The 19806-nt window shown below is 37.8% G+C and overlaps 1 protein-coding gene across 3 annotated transcripts in view; it reads right to left on the reverse strand.

Annotated features, from left to right (window-relative positions):
• The window catches only part of FARS2 (phenylalanyl-tRNA synthetase 2, mitochondrial), a 247055-nt gene that overhangs the window by 209749 nt on the left and 17500 nt on the right, over window positions 1-19806 (reverse strand). Inside the window, exon 1 of one of the 3 annotated variants that reach the window (XM_032181401.1) lies at window positions 480-571. The exons of the other annotated variants lie outside the window; for them this stretch is intronic. The gene's annotated coding sequence lies outside the window, so the exon portion shown is untranslated. Of the gene's footprint in view, window positions 1-479; window positions 572-19806 lie in introns of those variants that run through there. 3 annotated transcript variants of the gene reach the window in all.

The raw sequence follows: 19806 nt of genomic DNA on the forward strand, positions 1-19806 counted from the left end.
TTTGAAACCATTGTTACTAGTGGCAAGTCTCCTCAAGCCAGAACAAACTCATCCTGTGTTGTTCTGCTTCTAGTAAACGTAAGGTGTGTGCACAAGACTCCTAGGGGGATGTTTTTTCAGTAGTCCAGAATACAAACTCTGGATTTAATGCTTTTTGGGTATACAGCCTTCACTTGGGATGGAAAAAAAAAAAAAAAAAAGTGGAAACTACAAAACTCTGCTAGCCAATTCAAACATATTTACAACCTTGTGTCACCCAGTCCCACAAGACAGCCCACCAGAAGAGTCTGTGGACACTCTCTGTAGGAAACCTGGGTACAATTCCCTGGGAAGGAAAAGAAGGGGCATCTGGCACAGCATGCTAATCACAGGCTTAGCACAACAGAAACATACTGTCCCCAGGGATCTGACAGCTGGAACTGTCCACCTAATGTAATAAGGGAAAAATCACATCTGCAGTTCTTCCTACCCTTACTGACCTAATGGCAGTTCTGTAGTCCTGAGGTGCAGTTCATAAGGCCACACTTGTGCGTCTGCCTCACAGCAAAGTGGTTACTCACAGGTATGCAACTTCTAGTCTGACAAAAAGAAATAATGAACAAGAATTAGGCAATATTTAGGTTGGAAGAATATGTTTTATACCATGTTTAAGCCTCAGAGTAACTCCTATATTAGTTTTATTAATTTATTCTTAAAACCTTATTAATGCTCAGTTGGCTTGGATTACATATTTTGGGTAATTTAAGAAACCCACTTTAAAGACGCAAGGCAGAGAAAATACAAGAACTGATAACACTCTAGATGTTTTTAAATTCATTTCCTGTCCAAATACAGATCTGAAGTGAATATGTGAATTTTCCATCATGTGAGACCGCTAGCATTCCATGTTTTGTACCACATGAGTTTCTGAAAGTCCTGTTCATCCATCTTTCTAGAACATCTTTATATGACAGAGTATTTAGGCTATGACTCTTGGAAACCAATCATATTTCAAAATCCTCTTAAATGTTTAAATTACTTCAAATGAACTGCATCCCTCACAGGTATAAATTAATCATCTTACGTAAACAGCCTGCCCAGCCAGCCACTCCCAATTTTCATGCTTTTACACAGAAATTCTGCCTTTTCTCTGGGAACTATTCTGACTTTTGAAGAAGGACAGACAATGCTACCTTATAAATCATGAACCTGTTTTACAAACCTATCGCATGATTCTACAAATCGTTACATATTTTTAATATGGGAAATATTTGCTTTCATTTGCTACTGAGCATGTTTTTATTTCCTATAGTTTTCAGGTACTAAATCTTAGGAGCACTTTGTTTAGGTACTGAATTTTACTACATGTACTTCTTACAGGCTTCTTGAAAGTATACTAAAATACCTCCCTTTCTGGACTGCATACAGCAATGAACAACTAAAGCCTAGATTTACAGATAAGGGAAATGAAAGTTATCTACAATAAAAATGTAAAACCCTCTAAACAGTTAGTAAACAAACTTCTTTTCTGTAAAACATTTTTGGTGTAGTGTATATCAAACATCATAGCGAGTGTATAGCATAAAAATCTTACTGACATCATTTTAAGATTACCAGTTGTGACTCACAAGCAACACCAGTTAAATTCATACACACTAGCACAAAAAAAAAAAAAAAAAAAAAAAAAACCTTTTTTTTATACCTTACAACATAAGCCATCACTGACTTAAATTTCAAATATCTGAATTTGATTGATGCTACAATTAAAAAGAGCATAGACATGTGGGGATATTTACATTAAAGATGTTAAACTGCATTGCCCCATATATGTAACACTTGGGGCATTTGCTCACAGGTCACATGGGGTCTTAACTCTCCTTGAATTTCCATTTGTTAATCAACCAATTCCTTCCTTCCCTGCCAAGTCTTTCTTGGCATCAGCTGAGAGTCTGCTTGATTTTTCACTCTCTCTGTTGAAATCATAAACTAAACTCTGCTCAGCATTTCATTGCAGAAGGCCCTTCTCTGGGCTTGCAGAGGGTACCAACATAAAGTTGAATAAAGCTAATTTTGCACGTGAGAAAAAATTAGGCTTCAGTGGTACATTTTTCAAACTTACTGAAACCCCCAAAAACATAAGACCTGCCCAAAGTTATCTCACAGTCTTCTAATTGCCTTTTAATTATGGGACTTTTGACTAGACTCTCATGCATGATTCCATGCATGGAATTTGAGCATAAGCACAAACTTGAAGCCATCCAAGTGCTATCTGAACCTCCATGCTTCTTTGAATCCTTTTTTATGGGGCGGTAAGCATGTGCATAGCCCAGTGAAAATTAAGTCATTCACATGTTCAAATGTCATGTTGCTTGACAACTTAAACAATGTGGATTGGCTGCAAAGCGAGAGTTTCCTAGCAATAGCAAAGGCAGTGGGACACAATCTACTAATTTTAATGTAAAATATACTTAAAATTGTGATAAAATGTAAGGGAAGCCCTTTATTTTCTCTGCACGTTATGAAGATAACAGCTTGCAAAAATCATTGTCAATGCTCAAAGTATCTAAAATTGTGTTTGCAGAAAATGGGAAAAATTGTTTTCCTCTCTGAATTCCAACCCATGACTACATTAATGTAAAATGAAGTATACTTTTAGCAGATTTGTATATAAAAGAGGTAAAATAAAATAAAATAAAATAAAATAAAATAAAATAAAATAAAATAAAATAAAATAAAATAAAATAAAATAAAATAAAATAAAATAAAATAAAATAAAATAAAATAAAATAAAATAGAAGGTGACAATCTCCTAAACCATTTCTCTTTTTTAAAGGTACGCTCCATAAAATCCTGAGCGTTCTTCGTTTCCTTTGCAACGTAAGCAATGGATACTCCCAAATTAAATTTGCCACCTTGTGGAATGAACCTAATGCAAAGGAATGGTTTCTTGAAAGAAGAAATCACCCTGTATATTTTTTTTACCTTATGTGACATACAGATTCATTCTGGACATCTGCCTGGTGAATTCCTATAAAAACAACCTAAGTCAATTCAATAGTTCAAAGTTTGATGAAAAGTTTTCTATTGCCAATCCTTTTACCAAGTAAATTTCAGTACAATATGGACAAATATATGGAGAAAATGAAGAGAAAGTGATCAGACTCATTTTCTCCATTATTTGTGTACAGAAACTGTGCAGAACAGTTGATATTAACTTCAGCAGCACTACTGAGACTGAAAAGATTTGGCCCTAGAAAGATCCAGTAACAGATGATGAAGCAGCAGTAGCACTACAGAATAATAACAATTTACATTAAAAGATGAATAAGTACTTGTTCAATAAAAATGTTAATTTCCCTTTTCAAGTACTTTTAGAACAGTCTTTTAGTTTAGAACAGTCTTTTACCATCTGAATGGCATCTGTTTATTTAATTAGCTCCGTTCTTCCTGCACGTCAGATTTCACTATATCAGTATCATCAGCATTGAATGTGCAGTGCAAGACAAGAAGTTCTAAAAAAGTATCTAGTAATGGCTTAATAAAAGTATTCAGCAAAGCCAAAGACTTTCTGATTGTTGTGGAAACAAAGCAAATACAGGCCCTACATAATGTAGTAAGACACATGGCAGAAAAATTTCTAAGTATCACTCTGCAAAGTCAGTCCTCATTCTTGAAACGAGTCCTCATCCTCCCCAGAGCATTCCTCATGAATGCCAAGAGGTTCCTATACGTGCACATAAACACACACACAGAGTTATTCAGAAATTATCTCACAAGGAAGATGATTTTTCCAACTTGGGGAACAACAAAATTATTTTTTGCTGACAAAAAAATAACTTCAGAAATTACAGACTTCACAGGTTTGGGTAAAGGGGGTGCCTACATACAGAAGGGGAAAGTTTAGTAACCGCAGAATCCTCTTCCCCTTTCCAGCAACTAACAATTGTCCAGCTGTTTCATTACATTCTGAGTTAAAGCTCTAGATAACAAAGGTGTAATAATGTATTTTTTTGAACACTGAGTTGCAATGTTGAGAGTACCCATTTGAGAAATGGATTTTCAAATCACAGCAAGCCACTTGAAAGCAGACCACTAGCACCCCCAGCATAATACAAAACTTCTGCCTGCACACATGTACAGGGCTGCAAGATGCTGTGGCTACTGCAACAGCAAAACAGGGCTGGGGAACCCTATAGTTTAAGGCATCCTTGATGGGCCAGACTCCCTAAACATAAGCATGAAATATATACTCTGTTTTAGCAAATGGTATTACGTACTGCTGTTAAACTGATTTAAAGATCAAAGAGTTCCCACAACAAAACCCAAATACCAAGGATTTTGCCTCTTCCAATATCTCATTTTTACTCACTTGGTAATTTCACCAAAATATGTAAATCAGATTTTGACAGTCAGCAAGGTAAGTACATATACAGCTATTTCTTAAAAGCCACTTCAGCACGTAAGCTGCCAGCACTTACATTAACTATTACATATGATATTAACCTTTTAGACACTGCACATCCTGAGGTAGATTCATAGAGTCATATACAGTCATATACTTACATGTATACTTTATTCCATTCTTTATTTGTCCCTACATATGCTAGACCTAATTCACCATCAGAATACGCCAGTAAAACAGCACTGAAGACAATCAGGCTGCAACACTCACAGCAACCATTTGCTTCAGTCAAGACGGGTTCCTCCTGACAGTCAGGAAGTCATCTTGGGGTTTGACTGCATGCAATATATCCTAGGAAGGAGACCTACTGCAAAGGTCTGCATCTGAGGTGGTGTGAAATACGAAATTTGCCTTTGTTTTCTCCTAACGCAAAGGGAAGAGACAAACCTGCAGCCTTTTTCCTGGCATATGTCCACAGCAGATGGGGATGAGACCCTCAGACCTAAGAGGAGATACCTGCTGGCCCAGGCATCACAAGCCCAAACCACAGAGGTGTTTCCTTACTTGAGAGCTGCTGGGAATCACAGAAGGGTTGAGGTGAGAAGGGACCTCTGGAGCTTATCTGGTCCAATCCCCTGTTCAAGCAGGACCACTCAGAGCAGGCTGCCCAGGACCACGAAGCCTGCCTTCACCTCAGGTAGTCCTAATCTCACAGAAACACCAAAAAAGACCCAGATCTGTCCTCTGGAAACAGCCTTGGAGTACTGGCCGCATCTAGCCCCCAAGCATGCTGCCATGGGGTTCCTTGGCCCTTCTCCCTCTTGTGGGTGCTGCACACTGTGGGACTGGCTGCAGGACTGGAGCAGCCCCACACCACGGGCTGGGAAATGTGGGGATGCCAGACTGTGTTTGGGAAGGTGCAAGGGCTCTCTCTTCACCCGGTGCTGAATATCTGCATCAGTAGCTTGAGAACACAGGGAAAGGGTAATTTTTTTCAGATCTTAAATTTTCTCAGGCAAAAAAAGCTTTGAGGTGTATTTGTCCAAGACAGAATTAATTAAATATTTGTCTGAGGCATGTTAAGAAATGTATGTTCCTTAGTTCACATAGAGCAAATAATTAATATTATTGGAATGGAAGAAGTCTGGATCAAAGCCTGGATTGAAGCTTACTGTTCTAAGCTCTGTACATACACAGAGTCCTCAACTCAAACAACACACAACCAAAGAGAAATGAGTGAAAATAAGAGAGACATTTCATAGAAAGCTTTTTCGTGCTTTTTCTTCTATTTTGGCAAAATAAAGATGATCCTAAAAACATTTTGTGCCCTACATTCTTAAATCTGTCAACAAAGCAAAGCCAGGGGACACCAACTACTGGCACAGTAGAACAAGCACACACTAACAACTAGGAATACTTAACTATAATAAAACAGATCACAGTAACTCAAAAAAAAAATAAAAAATGAAACTAATACAAACACCTTTTTTGCCGTTTCAAAAATCATATGCCACTGTATTGCATGCACAAAATTTTCAGAAGAAAATCATAAAGTCTTTGTCAGACCAAAAGCACATGTACATTTCCTTCTCAAGATGATATACATTAATTAAATAAGCTAGAAGGCTGTAATACACAAAACAATCTGCTCCATTCACTAAAGATACTGCCTTTGTTTAGTCTACTCCATTAGTTTCAACTGTATAATATGCTTTGCAGGAAAAAGTGTATAACATTAGGTTTCTGTATTTTTAAACAATTTCAAATTTCCATCCAAATGCAATTGTACATGCCACAAAATGAAAATTGACCATTAGCTGATAAATAAGAAATGTAACAAGCATTATTTTATAAAATAAAAACGTATAAATATTAAGAAACTGATTAAATTTGTGTTAGGTTCTGTAACTGCTTAATATAGCTTAATATAATATAGCCTTATGTTGAGCAAAATTAATGCTAACTTAGCATAACAGACTACAGCTATTTACCAAACAATTTATTTCAGTTTTTGCCAACCAGTGGGAACCAGACATTTTCAAGAAAATAACAAAAAGTACACAAGATTGCCTATTCATTTAAAAGAATCTATTTTTAATTACGACTTAAATCAGTTCAGTTGACTGGTGTCCTGTTTTGCTCCCACTGATCTGCAAGCTTCCCCTTCCATGAGCGAAATGAATGTTGCTAAGTTTCACACTGATGGGTAGGGAGCTGCTAGCTCACATAAATGATTTCTCATGTGCATCAAAGGCAGGCACTTATGAGTGCCTTCCCTAACAATCTCCTCATGATGTTCTCAGGAAAAACTGATTATTCTCTAAAGGTGGTAGTCTGGAATAGAGTTCCCACTCTCAATTAACCTGAGCTGCTTCCAGCTAATGAAGTGGAAGGGAGGAAAAAAATGACACGATATATTACACTTCTTTTAGCATACTGCCTTATTTATATTCAGTACTAATTTAACCTGCACCCCACTTTAAGGTGAAGATTTGATCAACATATAGTAAAGCTAAATCCAATGAATGGCATTATTGTATTTGAAGTGTCTAAATTAAAAGTGTCTTTACAAAAATAATAGGCAAATTACATCAAAAAAGGCAACTGTAACCTAAAGGTCTTATTCAGATAAGTTTAGCTGAAGACAGATGTGGCAGAAAACTTCTATCTTAAAGAAGGTCAAGAACAAGGACCTGGGGAACTACAAGCCACTCAGCTTCACCTCGAACCTTCGGAAGGCGGTAGATCTTGGAAACCATCTTCAACACAAGTGAAGGACAAGGAGGTGAATTAGGAGCAATTAGCATGGATTTATGAAGGAGAAATCAAAGATACTCAAATCAAAGATACTACTGGCTTGGTGGGTGAGAAGAAAGCAGTAGATCTGTTTCATCTTGACTACAGTAAGGCTTTTGACACTGTCTTCTGTAACATCCTCATAAACAAACAGATGAAGTACAGGCTAGAAATGAGGGCAGCGAGGTGGTTTGAAAACTGGCTGAACAACCAGGCTAAAAGTGTTGCAATCACCTACACAAAAGTCCAGACAGAGGCCAGTCACCAGTAGAGCGGCCCAGAGGTCAATGCACCCTCATGGACAGAGTGCACCCTCAGAAAGTGCACAGGTACAAAACTGGAAAGCGTAGTGATACACCAGATGAATGTGCTGTCATTCAGATGGATGACAACAGGCTGGAAAAATGGGCTGACAAGACCCTCAAAGTTCAATGAAGAAACGAGCAAAATCTTGCACCTGTGGAGAAACAATGCCATGCATCATTATGTACTGGGGTCTGAAGAGCTGGAAAGCAATTTTGCAGAAAAGAACCTGGGGATCCTGATGGCAAACAATTTGGCCGTAAGTCAGTAATATGCTCTTGCAGCAAAGAAGGCCAATAGCACCCTGGATGGCATTAGGAAGATGGTTGGCAGTAGGTCAAAGGAAGAGATCCTTCCCCTCAATTCAGTACTAGTAAGACCACACACACCAGGAGTAGTGTCCATCTACGGGCTTGGCATTGAAGGCCAGCAAAGGGCCACAAAGATGATTAACAGACTGCAGTATCTCACATATGAGGAGAGGCTGAGAGAGTTGGGCATGTTCAGCCTCCAAGGGGATCTTATTGATGTGCATAAATACCTGATGGGAAGATGTAAATAAGATGGAGCCCTCAGTGGTATTCAGCAATCAGAGAAGAGACGATGGGCACAAACTAGAATACAAGGAATTCCATTTAAGCCTTATGGAAAAAAAAATATGGTGGTCAAGCACTGGCACAGACTGCAGATTCTCCATTCTTGGAGATATTCAAAATCTAACTAGGACAACAACCCAAGCAACCTGCTGTAGTCAACTCTGCTTTGAGATCTAGACAAACTCCAGAGGTCCCGTCCAAACTCTATGATTCTTCATGTATACCTGTACCCATCAATCCAAGGTTAGATCTGTGCGAGCAAAGGTATTGTATTGCCATTCATTGCACTCCTTCACCGAGGATGGAGTATAGTACACTAAAAAACAGACATACATAGGAAAGATTATTGAAAACCATCTGGAAACTACAGTCAGTCATAATGTAAGTCCTGCAGGACTTCTCAGCTAGTGGTGGCACAAGGTGGGATGATGCAATGGCAGTTGAAGCTTGTTTTTTTTACTCTGACATTAGGACTCGTGGGGACTGGAAAAACTAAATTCTCATTTCATTTTTCTAAAGGGAACACTTGTAAGAGGTTGGCAGTGTCGTGTGCTTTTTCTCATAGCATGCGGCCTCATAAGCACAAGATGTTGCGTTCCACTCAAGATTCACTAACAGCTTAAATGGCAGCTTGTGTACTATCTTATAAACTGATCACTTTCTTTGAAAATATGGCACTAATGATGAGATAATCAGGGTACAATCTCTTTTTGTTGCCATTATTTGTAATACTGCATGGTTAACTTTAAGCCTGTGCAACAACAGCATGTTTAATACGCTCCACAGAACACAAATCAGCGTGCCCTCACTACACAATAATGATTAAAGAGGCAATGCCGCATGTTTTTAAAATGCTGCAGAGCATTTTAAAATATTTTGCAATTTTCAAGGGAAAGGATGGCTACTCAAAGTCTGTCCTTCCAGTATTTATAAAAATATTTTAGGACTTTTGTTTTCAAAGACAAACGTAGAGAAGAGCAAAACAGTAGCAATGAATTCCATTCTTACACACGGCAAACCAAAAATATTCTTGCAATGGCACTTCATTTCTGCCAGCAGATATTTGTGAGCAATAGATTGTATTGTTGTTTCAAACAACAGAACAGGTGCAACTACTTGCCCATCACAGAAAGAAATTTAAAAAAATCTCTGAAGGACTCTGTTCATTCCACTCTACCAGAAAGAACATGCAATAACTTTTAGTTGTGCTAAGAAAAGGAAACTGTGGAGCTCTGAAAGCACATCCTGCCTTTGGGAAACACAGGCACGCAACCCAAAGAAAAGCAAAGTCAAAACCTACGTAATCCCCATCAGAGATGGGTTCCATAGAAATACTCTGTTTTAGGCTCACAACTCCTTATGGAGTAACATGCTACAGTGTATGTTTTACATAAAGGATAACAGACCGTTTTCTTCATGACTGTATTTGATTTCCTCATCTAAGTGTTTAAATCTACACACTGGCTCGAACACCACCTACAATTATGCCAACACTTCGTCAAAAATAACATTATATAAAAAAAAAAAAAAATAAAATTGCATCTATCCTAAGTCATAGTTAGGAGAAACTCAAAATGCCTGTATCCCCCAACACCATCTAGAGGGTGTTCACAGACAGTGCAGGGTGGCATGATGGAGGCAACACCATTTGAAAAGGAGAGGAAAAGTCTTCATTAACTTCCCCCAAAATTCCTGAAGCATATGAAACACTTTCTACTTTACCTTCTTTTTAACCTACTCTATCTGCCCTATATATCTATTACACATTTTTCCAATGCCCTACTTAACTGTGTTTTTATATTCTTTTCCCCTATTTTGCCAATGTTCCAAAGCTGTATTTAGTTCTAAAACTTCCCCATGTTTCATTCTTTTCAGCCTTTCAATCCAAATGCTCAATAATCCCTTTTCTTCCCTCTCAAAACAACAAGCTTGTATATAGCCATAGGCATATGTGAGCTCACTCTCCTCCACAACACTTCTATTCTTTGTAAACATCCTACCTTCTCTGACCACAGCCTTTAAGTCTTTTATATCTATTTATGGCAAAGTCTTTTCCCGCTCCTCTAGTCTTTTCCACTGTTTGATCTGACAGTAACCCAGCAAAGCATTTGTACTTTCCAATGGTTCCTTAATGCGTGAAACTAAACACCTCTACCTTCTTCAGCAGATCAAAGCAGAATAGCAAGTGTCCTCAAGAACCAAAGTGTTCCTTCTGTAAACTAAATACGAGATTTTTTTCCATTTTTTCACAGGGCAAGTGCCCTGTGATCCCATAGTATCCAAAGATTTAATACTTCTGTTTTTTGGGGGGCCTCGGATTAACCTGAAATGCATACCACATGCATGATCAACCAGAATAAGTATTATTTTGTTACATCCACTTTCCAGCGTCATGATACTTATCTCTATTTATTGCAGTAGCCTGCATGCTGATTCTGCTTAATAATTGTTCTTCCTTTTATTTAGGAACCTATTAAAAATCCACAAGCAGACAGTAATCTCATTTCAGAAGTATTAAGAAAACAGAATGAGTTTTCCTGTTTAAATGCTACCCGTATCTAATGAGCAGGTTACAATTTCCTCACCTCACACACGGCAGGAACAATAGCTGTAATGCTTTAATCCTTCAAGTTAATTGAAAATCTCACCAGCCTTTATCTACACACCATAAACTTTAATAGAAGTGTCTCCTATCCTAATTCACAGGTTTAAGCAGCTGTGCGCATGTGTAACTTGTACTAACTACTTCAAAGAGCTTGTAAAGTTTCAGAAGGGACAACAAGTGCTAACACACTGGAATAAAACAGATTTAAAAAACTGAGAAAGAAAAGGAAAAATCAGCTTTTTTTTTTTTCATTTGGTTGTTTGTTTATGCTTAGAAAGGAAGAGGAACTTGTTTCGTTGTGGTATTTGAAGAAAAAAAAAAAAAAGAAAAATAATTGTCTTCCACTGAAGATACTTTTCTTATAATATTTTAAAAAGCCAAATGATTATAGGTTAGGGATAGGAAAATTGGCCCTCCTCCCACTTCTGAAAACAAAGTCAAAAATTAAAGCAGAGGTCTCTGTGAATTCCTTCTCTCTCATTATCGAATTTTTATAGAGCATCTCGTATCTCTTGGCTTTCTACATAAAGCCTTCAGCTTTTGAAAGGGGATGATGAAGCAGAAACTGAATTTTCCTTTTATTTTAATTTTGTAAGCATACAAGAAGAAACATAGAAATGTAAATTAGTAATTTCCCAAGCCCAGAAAGCAAATGCAAAGTCTTGAAGTTAATTATTTTTAAAATTATTTTTAATTTTTAAATTTCCAAACACTTGTAAGTTTGTAAGGCTGTAATACTTTCTTGAAACCGGGCCTTGAAGGTTAAACAAACAGTAACAAAGGTGGTTGGCAACTGCAACTACCAACATGAAGACTGTTCCAAATAATAAAAAAATAAATCATGGCTTGAAACTAGCAGTGGTTAATGCAAGTACCTTTACCACGCATGAACTCAAGAGCAAGCCCTGACAATAGGAAGCACAATTAAATTGTTTACTTTTCTTGCAGATGAAGCATGTATGATTTGTAATCCTGGTTGGAATATATGGAAGCACTCTGGTCACTTTCAACAACTGTGAGGAAAGAAGAAAAGATGCGAAAAGCCCCAGACACACACACTGTGAGCCAAAGGATGTATCTGGAAAGGAAGAGCACCAGTTGGGTAGAGCTGGGGGAGGGAGCAAGGACGGGACAGAATAGTTCCCTAACGGTTTATCCACATGCCTTGATTTAGGATAGATACAATCTAGGAGTCGGTAACTAATTTGATGCAGGGGATAATCACTCGTGTAAGTGCCATTTGTATGCATGCGTATGTATACATGTGTGCACATGCACACACACAAATATATATGATTTGTTTGTAAGAGCCGATACTCATTTATTTTCTTCTCTAGCTGACTGAGGAACTCTATTATCCGATTTCTCTTTTTCTTTGAAATTACCTGTGAACATACCTGATTTAATTTCCATTACTTTAGGTCTTTAAATTGAAGCTGAATATCTCTCTGAAAGATGTGCCCTGCCCTGGCCATATATTATTGAACAGAATAGATGAAATCCCTCTGACTGTCCCACTCACATTGACGATCTAAACAATACAACACTCCTTATTTTCATATCAGTAATGGCTGAACTTAGCAATGTTATTTGATATGAAAAACAAAAACACGTATTTTAAGGAGCTATAGAACTGAAGGTTCTCCCTACTTACCTCCCCCTTCAGATGACCTTCCTTAAGTAGTCATCTGGCGGTTGTTTTGTTTTGTTTTTAATTATTATTTTCATCTCTCCTGAAAAAAGATGCAAGTTTTATTAAAAGATCTCCCACATTAGCATGCCATCCCCTCTCCACCATGCAGCACTTCTTCTGTAGATCATAATTTCAGTATCTCAGTCCTTTATAAGAGTAAGAGACAGAACACTGACCTATGGGTCCGATGTTTCATGTAGCTCTGCTGGTTTAACTGACAGTAGGACTGAGCCCAACCACTTAAAAAAGCACCAAGTAGAACATTAGCAGTGAAGACGAACACTTTAAACATAAATAAAGATGTGTAACAGCAGCAAGAGAACTGACAGAATCTCTTGCAAATTTGCCTCAATTGAGGCAAATGAGTAAGCTTTACCCAAAAAAACGCCCTCTTAAAAATGCTCACTCAGCATTTTGGTGAACACTTACACTTTCACTGTATTGTTTTATTACACTTTTTTTTTTTTTTTTAATTTTTTAATTTTTAAATAAATGACTGTAGGTATTCCTCACTATTATCAGCCTTGATTTAATGCAATAATTCATTAGATATGCCTTGCATTAGATGCATTAGGCCACGCGTGCTGTGGTTTAAAATGTACATGTTATTTGTAACCACCCTGGGGTCTACAAGGCCAATCTTCTTTCAAAATAAGGCCTATTTTATATCTGCTAACCAGGTTTCTCCACATGTTTAAGTCGGAATAGAAAATCAACTGTGAGAAATGCAGTAGGATGAGGAGCACAAGTGTTCATCAGCTGTAAAACTCATTTAGCTGTGTTTTTTTTTTTTTTTTTCCATAAAAATCTTAATGTTCTTTACTGATTCATACTGTCACTATATTGGTGTCTCGTTTCAGAGGTCAGTGGAAAGCCACCTTCCTGTATCAGCAGTACATGTTGGAATTGAGATGGGGGACTTAAACTAGTGAAATAAAAACAGTTTGAATTCCAGTGATGAAAACACACAGGTCTCCCTCAAGCAGTTCTGCCTGACACAGATGGAATATATATCACTGCTTACTCATCCAGATCATCAGTGTTAAAATCCAGATACTCACTGACTCCCTTTTGTATAGAAATCCCTTCTGAAGACATCAAGATCTTTTTTGTACTGACTTTTGGAGGGGAAAAATCATTGAGGTCAAACTAAATTCAACTGTGTTGACATGGTTCTCCATCACAAATGACAAACGACTGCCATTGTCACTTCAGTCTGTTTCCTGTAGTTTAAAGCTCAATATCACAGAAATGCAAAGTCACCAAACAGAATAATTTTATAGAGAAAAAAAAAAAACAGTCACTAGGAGTTCAAAGCCATGGATAAAACATGTCACTCACCAGAGGCAAACTGGTCTGCAGAAAAGTTGCAAGAGCACATGAAGAACTCTATAAAAAATGAAAATATTAGTAAACATCTATAAATTTCACTCTTGTTTACCCAGTAGGTATTACACTGTGGTTTACATCAGATCTCAGCTGTATTGAGCCACTGCTGATTGAACTGATTACGATAATCTATTATGAGTATAAATACCAGGATAGATATTATACTACCACTCAGAAAAATAAAGTAAAATATAAAACCAAACACCACCACCGCCACCAAAAAGATTTGTAGAATTTCATTCTTTACCTCCTAAAATCTATCATTTATCTTGAGTCTTTCTGTATCACTGACAATGGCTATCTATTAAAACAGCAAAGCAAGATTAGACATAAGGATAGGTAATAAGACAATAATTCAGTAACCATGATGAGGATAACAGAGTTTTCATACATTTCCTTGAACAGACAGGTGGTGGCAAGAGAAACTCTTTCAAGAGCTACATATATCAACAGGGTAGGGAAGGGTAGGAGGTACAGGGTAGGAGGAAATCATACAATTAATAGGAGGGGAAAAGAGGGGCAGAGGTAAACCAAGAAATGAGAAAGATCTGGAAATATGCAGAGACACAGTAATCTGATGCAAGCTCAATAGAAGCAGCTGGGAGCAGGAGCTGCAAAAAGATGTGCTGATAGTACAGTGTGTAGAAAGGAAAGGTGGAAAAGATAGACATTTGCAAGAAAAAAAGATAAAAAACATTTCTGCTGTTCTCCAGTAAACATAATCAAGACAGGGGAATTGGAACTGAAACTCGAATATTACACATATTCTTTATTTATACAAATATTACACATATTCTTTATAGCACTACCACTAGGCAGCAAGATTAGGAATATCAGTGCTCCCAAACCTTAAGTGCAACATGACACAAAAATCTTAATAACTAAGAAGTAACAAACAAGTAACTGAGTTCGGTATGATCAAATGTCTCAATTTTTCCTATACCTGTGGCCACACAAGATGTGCAGAAACATTTCACATTCTGTTCAAGTTAATGACACTTTTCTTCTAGTGTTTCCTGTAACAACTTTATTAACATATTAGACAAAAAAAAAAAAAATGCAATCACAAATATAAACCTAGGAACATGGCCCAATTTATATATACTAAAACGCAGATACTGCTGGTGCTCCAAACAGATAGGGAAGCCAAGCTCTTGCTGAAGCTGCTTAGTGGTACCGAGTGAATTCAACTCTTTCACCAAAGCAGGTTTGCACACACCAGACAACAGCTCCTCGCCGCGTGAGCAGACCCACTGATTTCAGCAGGATCTGCCAACAGCCTCTGCATGGGAGAGTGCTGGAGACTTCCCACCTGCGCTGCCTACCCATGGATACACAGAAGCAGCTTCACCCACCAAGGAGAGAGAACAAGGATGCGTTTGAAAGGAGGAAGGAATAGGAATGCGTAGGGAAACAGAGCTCTCAAACCCTGACCTGGCCCCAACACGAACAATGAGTAAGTGTGGAACAGAAGCTACTGGTCTACTACAGACAGACTTGCTTACAATACTGAGAAAGGTGTTGGTTAGTCCTCCACAGTCAGCTCTAACAGAGTCTACATAGTCTCACACATTGCAATAAGAGGTTTTCCATTTTACAAGCACATTCTTAATCTTGTTTTTTCAAGTAAGAAATAAAATGTATTATGATGTAGATAAAGTTTGTGTTTCAAACACTTGTGTGCAAAAAAATCTCTACTCTTCTTCTCTGCTGGGTCCTGCTCTTGAGTCACAACAACCCGATGTGGCAATATAGGCTTGGGGAGGAGTGGCTGGGAAGTTGCCTGGCAGAAAAGGACCTGTGGATGCTGGTTGACAGCCAGCTGAACATGAGCCAGCAGTGTGCCCAGGTGGCCAAAAAGGCCAACAGCATCCTGGCCTGTATCGGAAGTAGTGTGGCCAGAAAGACCAGGCAGGTGATTGTCCTCTCATATGCAGCACTGGTGAGGCCGCACTTCAAGTACTGTGTTCAGTTTTGGGCCCCTCACTGCCAGAAGGATATTGAGTACACAGAGAATTGAGGTCTAGTTTGGAAAAAATAGGCTCTCTACAGCTACCTGAAAGGAGGCTGCAGTGAGGAGGATGTCAGTCTCTTTTCTCAGGTGACACAGGATGCAAAGAAATGGTCTCAAGTTATGCCAGGGGAGGTTTAGGTGGGATGTGAGGGAGAATTTCTTCACTGAGAGGGTGGTCAAGCATTGGAATGGGCTGCCCAGGGAATGGTGGAGTCCCCTTCCCTGGAGGTATGGAAAAGACGTGTAGACATGTAAGTACTAAGAGACATGGTTTAGAGGTGTGACTCAGGAGGTCCAGTTGATTGGACTTGGTGACTTTGAAGATCTTTTCAATCTAGATGATCCTCTGCAAGATGGTGGATTCTCACTTGTACTTAATTATTTTAATATTTCAACATTAAACATAAGAAAACTGCCACATTAATAATGAAAAGTGGTACAATAGTCCATTAAGTACAAGAACAATTTGATGTTACATGCGTTAATTCATAAGGACAGGCTGCTGAAAATTAAACTCACAAGCTGGCTAAAGAGAGGACAGAGAAGATATTTGTCCAATGCCAGGCAAACATGCAAAGACTTTGCATCAGATCCTATTGGAGATTCCTTGGTGAATTTAGAATGGAGAACAACCAAAAACAGAAGTAAAAAAAAATCCAGCAGATGGCTCTAAATGAGGGGAACAGAGACAGGTGACTAACTAGTCTGAGAGGAATAAAAATAAAATGGGAGCAGTGCCATAGCATTATTTTTTTGTTGAGCCACCTGGAGAGGTAGCAGGCTTATCGATGAATGCCAAAAATGAGCAGTGCCCATCTGCTCACCCTAATAAATATCCTTCACTAGAAAAAAAATATATAAAAGAACACAATTCCCTCAGCACTACTTGCATGCTTTCAGCAGACCTGTTTGTTTAAAATATTTGTCCCTTACATGTCTTTACAACTACTTGCCCTGAACAAAATAATTCTTTAAGGTGACCCTTGGAATCACATGGCAAGTCAGTAGCTTTAAGAATTCATGGCAACAGAAAGGTCCAATGACTTCCTCTCAAATAAGCAGAAGCACTATAATCATCACTGCCTTCAAAATGCCTTTATGTTGCTGGGCAACTCAATGGACAGATGACAAAGCCCTAAGCAGGAGGGGCAGTTCAGAGTTCAAAAAGTTTCTGTTCCTGGGGAGATGACAGTATCTGAAAGCCTCTCCTTCCACAAAGAAGTATAAGAACAAGAGTATAAGCTCAGTTTACCTCCTCTGCTGGCCCCAGTGAATGGTTACGGGTACCAGCATTAAGTTAACTCTAAATGTGGATGAGAAAGGAGGTTAGAGCTGGCAGACGGTGCAATGAGCAATACTCAAGTCTCTCAAAGTACCACTACACAAAGAAACAGAATGAAAAAGAAAACAAAGCATACCGGTTTGTTTGACTTTGTGAGTTTGAAAGTAAAATGGCTCTTTATTAGCACTAACCTTTATCAGCTGCCAGGTATCATTTTTACTAGAACAATGAATGAAGGCATTAGGATTTGGAACAGAAATCCAAACTTCCCAAGACTGAGATATCTTCAAGATGACCTTTTGATTCAGAGCTATATTTATTTTTTATATATGGCATATGCAGATGAAAAAAAACAACTGTTTTGTTTGACATCATCAATTATACCACCTCAATAAAAGCAATTCAATCACTATCTGGGTCCACACAGTTATCCGAACAAGGCAGACCTCTACACATTCACAACTGTCTTTGAAATCCAAAGCTGTTATATCACTTCAGTTTCCTTTACATTAATACTTGTGCATAAATGTCTGGCGGTAACTTTTGACTTCCATACAGCAAAAATATGCTTACATAAACACGTATGAAGAGAAAGGAGGATACAACAAAAATCATTTTTGACAAAATACAAAACACAAAATCTGAGCAAAGATATGCCTATGCATGACAGAGTTCTGTAAAAAGCCCGTGTGTACGAAGGCCAATGTTGCCTCAGTAGTTATTAGAACAGATTTTTAAGAACTTCCCAACAGCATGTTTAAAAACCACCCACACAAATGAAGCAAAAAGATATTGCACTGGATGCAACAGAAAAGTTATGTACCACTGAAAGTGTATTTGTCTGTTTAATTTAATAATCATGATTAATTTAATACTCAGGATACCTATTTCTTCATATTAAAGTTATTTTGATTGCATGTATTCTTTTAAACATGGTTGCATTCGAAATTTTGTATCTCAGCAAGAGCAACAAGGAGTCTGACTATCCCTGGGACTGAAGTGTGACACTTAGTTCTTTAAGCCTCAAGCACCTTAATCAAATTGCAAAATTTGGCTCTTCCAGCTGAAGCACAGAAGACAACACTGTAGCCAGCATTAAAGGGTGGCTAAACATACAAATTATTTCCACTGTTTTGTATTTCCTGTTTTAGCATCAACCCACAATCATGTAACGACAACAAAAAAAGGCTAATGTTATTTCTTTCATGCATGAATTGCCCCCCACCTTTTGAAACAACCTGGTTTAAAAGTGACAATTGTCAAATACAATGCCAAACATAAAATTCTGTTTAAATCCAAATGAAAGAGACTTACACTACAGCCAATACACTCCTGAGGTCAGGTTACGGATTTTACAGGTTACACGGCATCCCCCTTCTAGTCCAATAAAAACAGATGTGGTTTTGTTTGCTTGTTTGTTTTAAATAAATATATTTGAAACATTTGGAGCAAAGCCTGCATCATTAAGAACTTTCATGTAAAACAAGCATCCTTAATGTTTAATGCTGACTGTAAAAATGCATCAGGAGAATAGTTAAAGTTATTATAAAGTTAATCATCCAATACATTAGTAGCAAAACACCTCTCCACTCCTTTGGTTTACTGTATCTTATTTTTAATCATTTGTGTTTCAGTATGATATGAGTACAGTACATTGCTGTGGGAGACGGATCTTGCCCACACTACAGGAAAGAACAGAGGTAGCTAGTGCACACAGCCAAATAATTTCTTATTTCTAAAAGGCCTTGGACAGGGCTTTGCATGTGCTGTGCAAGACTTCTCATAACTTTGAGAACAGTCCAACCGCAAAATTATTTAAAGATGTATTTTCTCATTTTACCAAGCATTAAATTGTTCATACTGTAAAAAGAAAAAAAGCACACCTGTAACTGGTATCAGTGACCTCTAGTTACAGTCCATTGAAACAATTTAATACTGTATTACAACGATCTTATGAGGACAGGACTCATCCCATCCCAGGGCAGGGCATCCTGCCTCTAGTGTGCATAATGCTCTTAATTTACTTAGGCAGAAATTGTAATCACCTAAGCGGATATATTCCTAAACTACAACCTTCAGAAAGATTTCACTTGGCTAAAAACCTGCCCTAGAAAAGTCTCAAAGATTCAGCATTTTCTTCAAAAAGCAGTGTACATGACAGCAACAAAACTTAATGTAATTCTCCAGGTCTTAATTTTAAACTGTATTTTAGCTTTCTAATTTGTTTTACATTCACATTTGTTAAATACAGCTAGCTAGTAAGAATTTCCCTGCCCAGGCCTGAAAATATTCCAGCGTTTTAGAGTTTGGGCTTGAAAAACTTTTCATGGAAGTAACAGTTCTATTTCTCTCAGTGGAAGCAGGTTCAGACTTCAACATATTAGGAAGATGAAATTTCACTCTACATAGTGACCATAAATTGTTACTGCTTTGTTCAACAGATCTGTTTCCCAAATGTACCCAGAATTATTCAGTAGCTGTTCATCACGAGGCAAAAGCAGTTTTTAATCCCTTTCCATCCAGGTTACCAGATTCCATAATTGTTGGCACCTGCCTCCCTGAAAATAAAGAACTTATTAACTAGCCCAACCATAACAGTTATACTTCTGGAAAGCATCATTTCACAGAAGTACAGCAACCACATGAATCCATTACAACTTAAATATCTGAAACAAAGCCTGAAGGAGCAGTAGTTTGAAAAAGGCATTGCTTTCTCGTAAAGATAACTTATACAGTTGAGAATCAAT

The sequence above is a fragment of the Aythya fuligula genome, chromosome 2 (assembly GCF_009819795.1).
Source record: "Aythya fuligula isolate bAytFul2 chromosome 2, bAytFul2.pri, whole genome shotgun sequence".
Classification (NCBI taxonomy): domain Eukaryota; kingdom Metazoa; phylum Chordata; class Aves; order Anseriformes; family Anatidae; genus Aythya; species Aythya fuligula.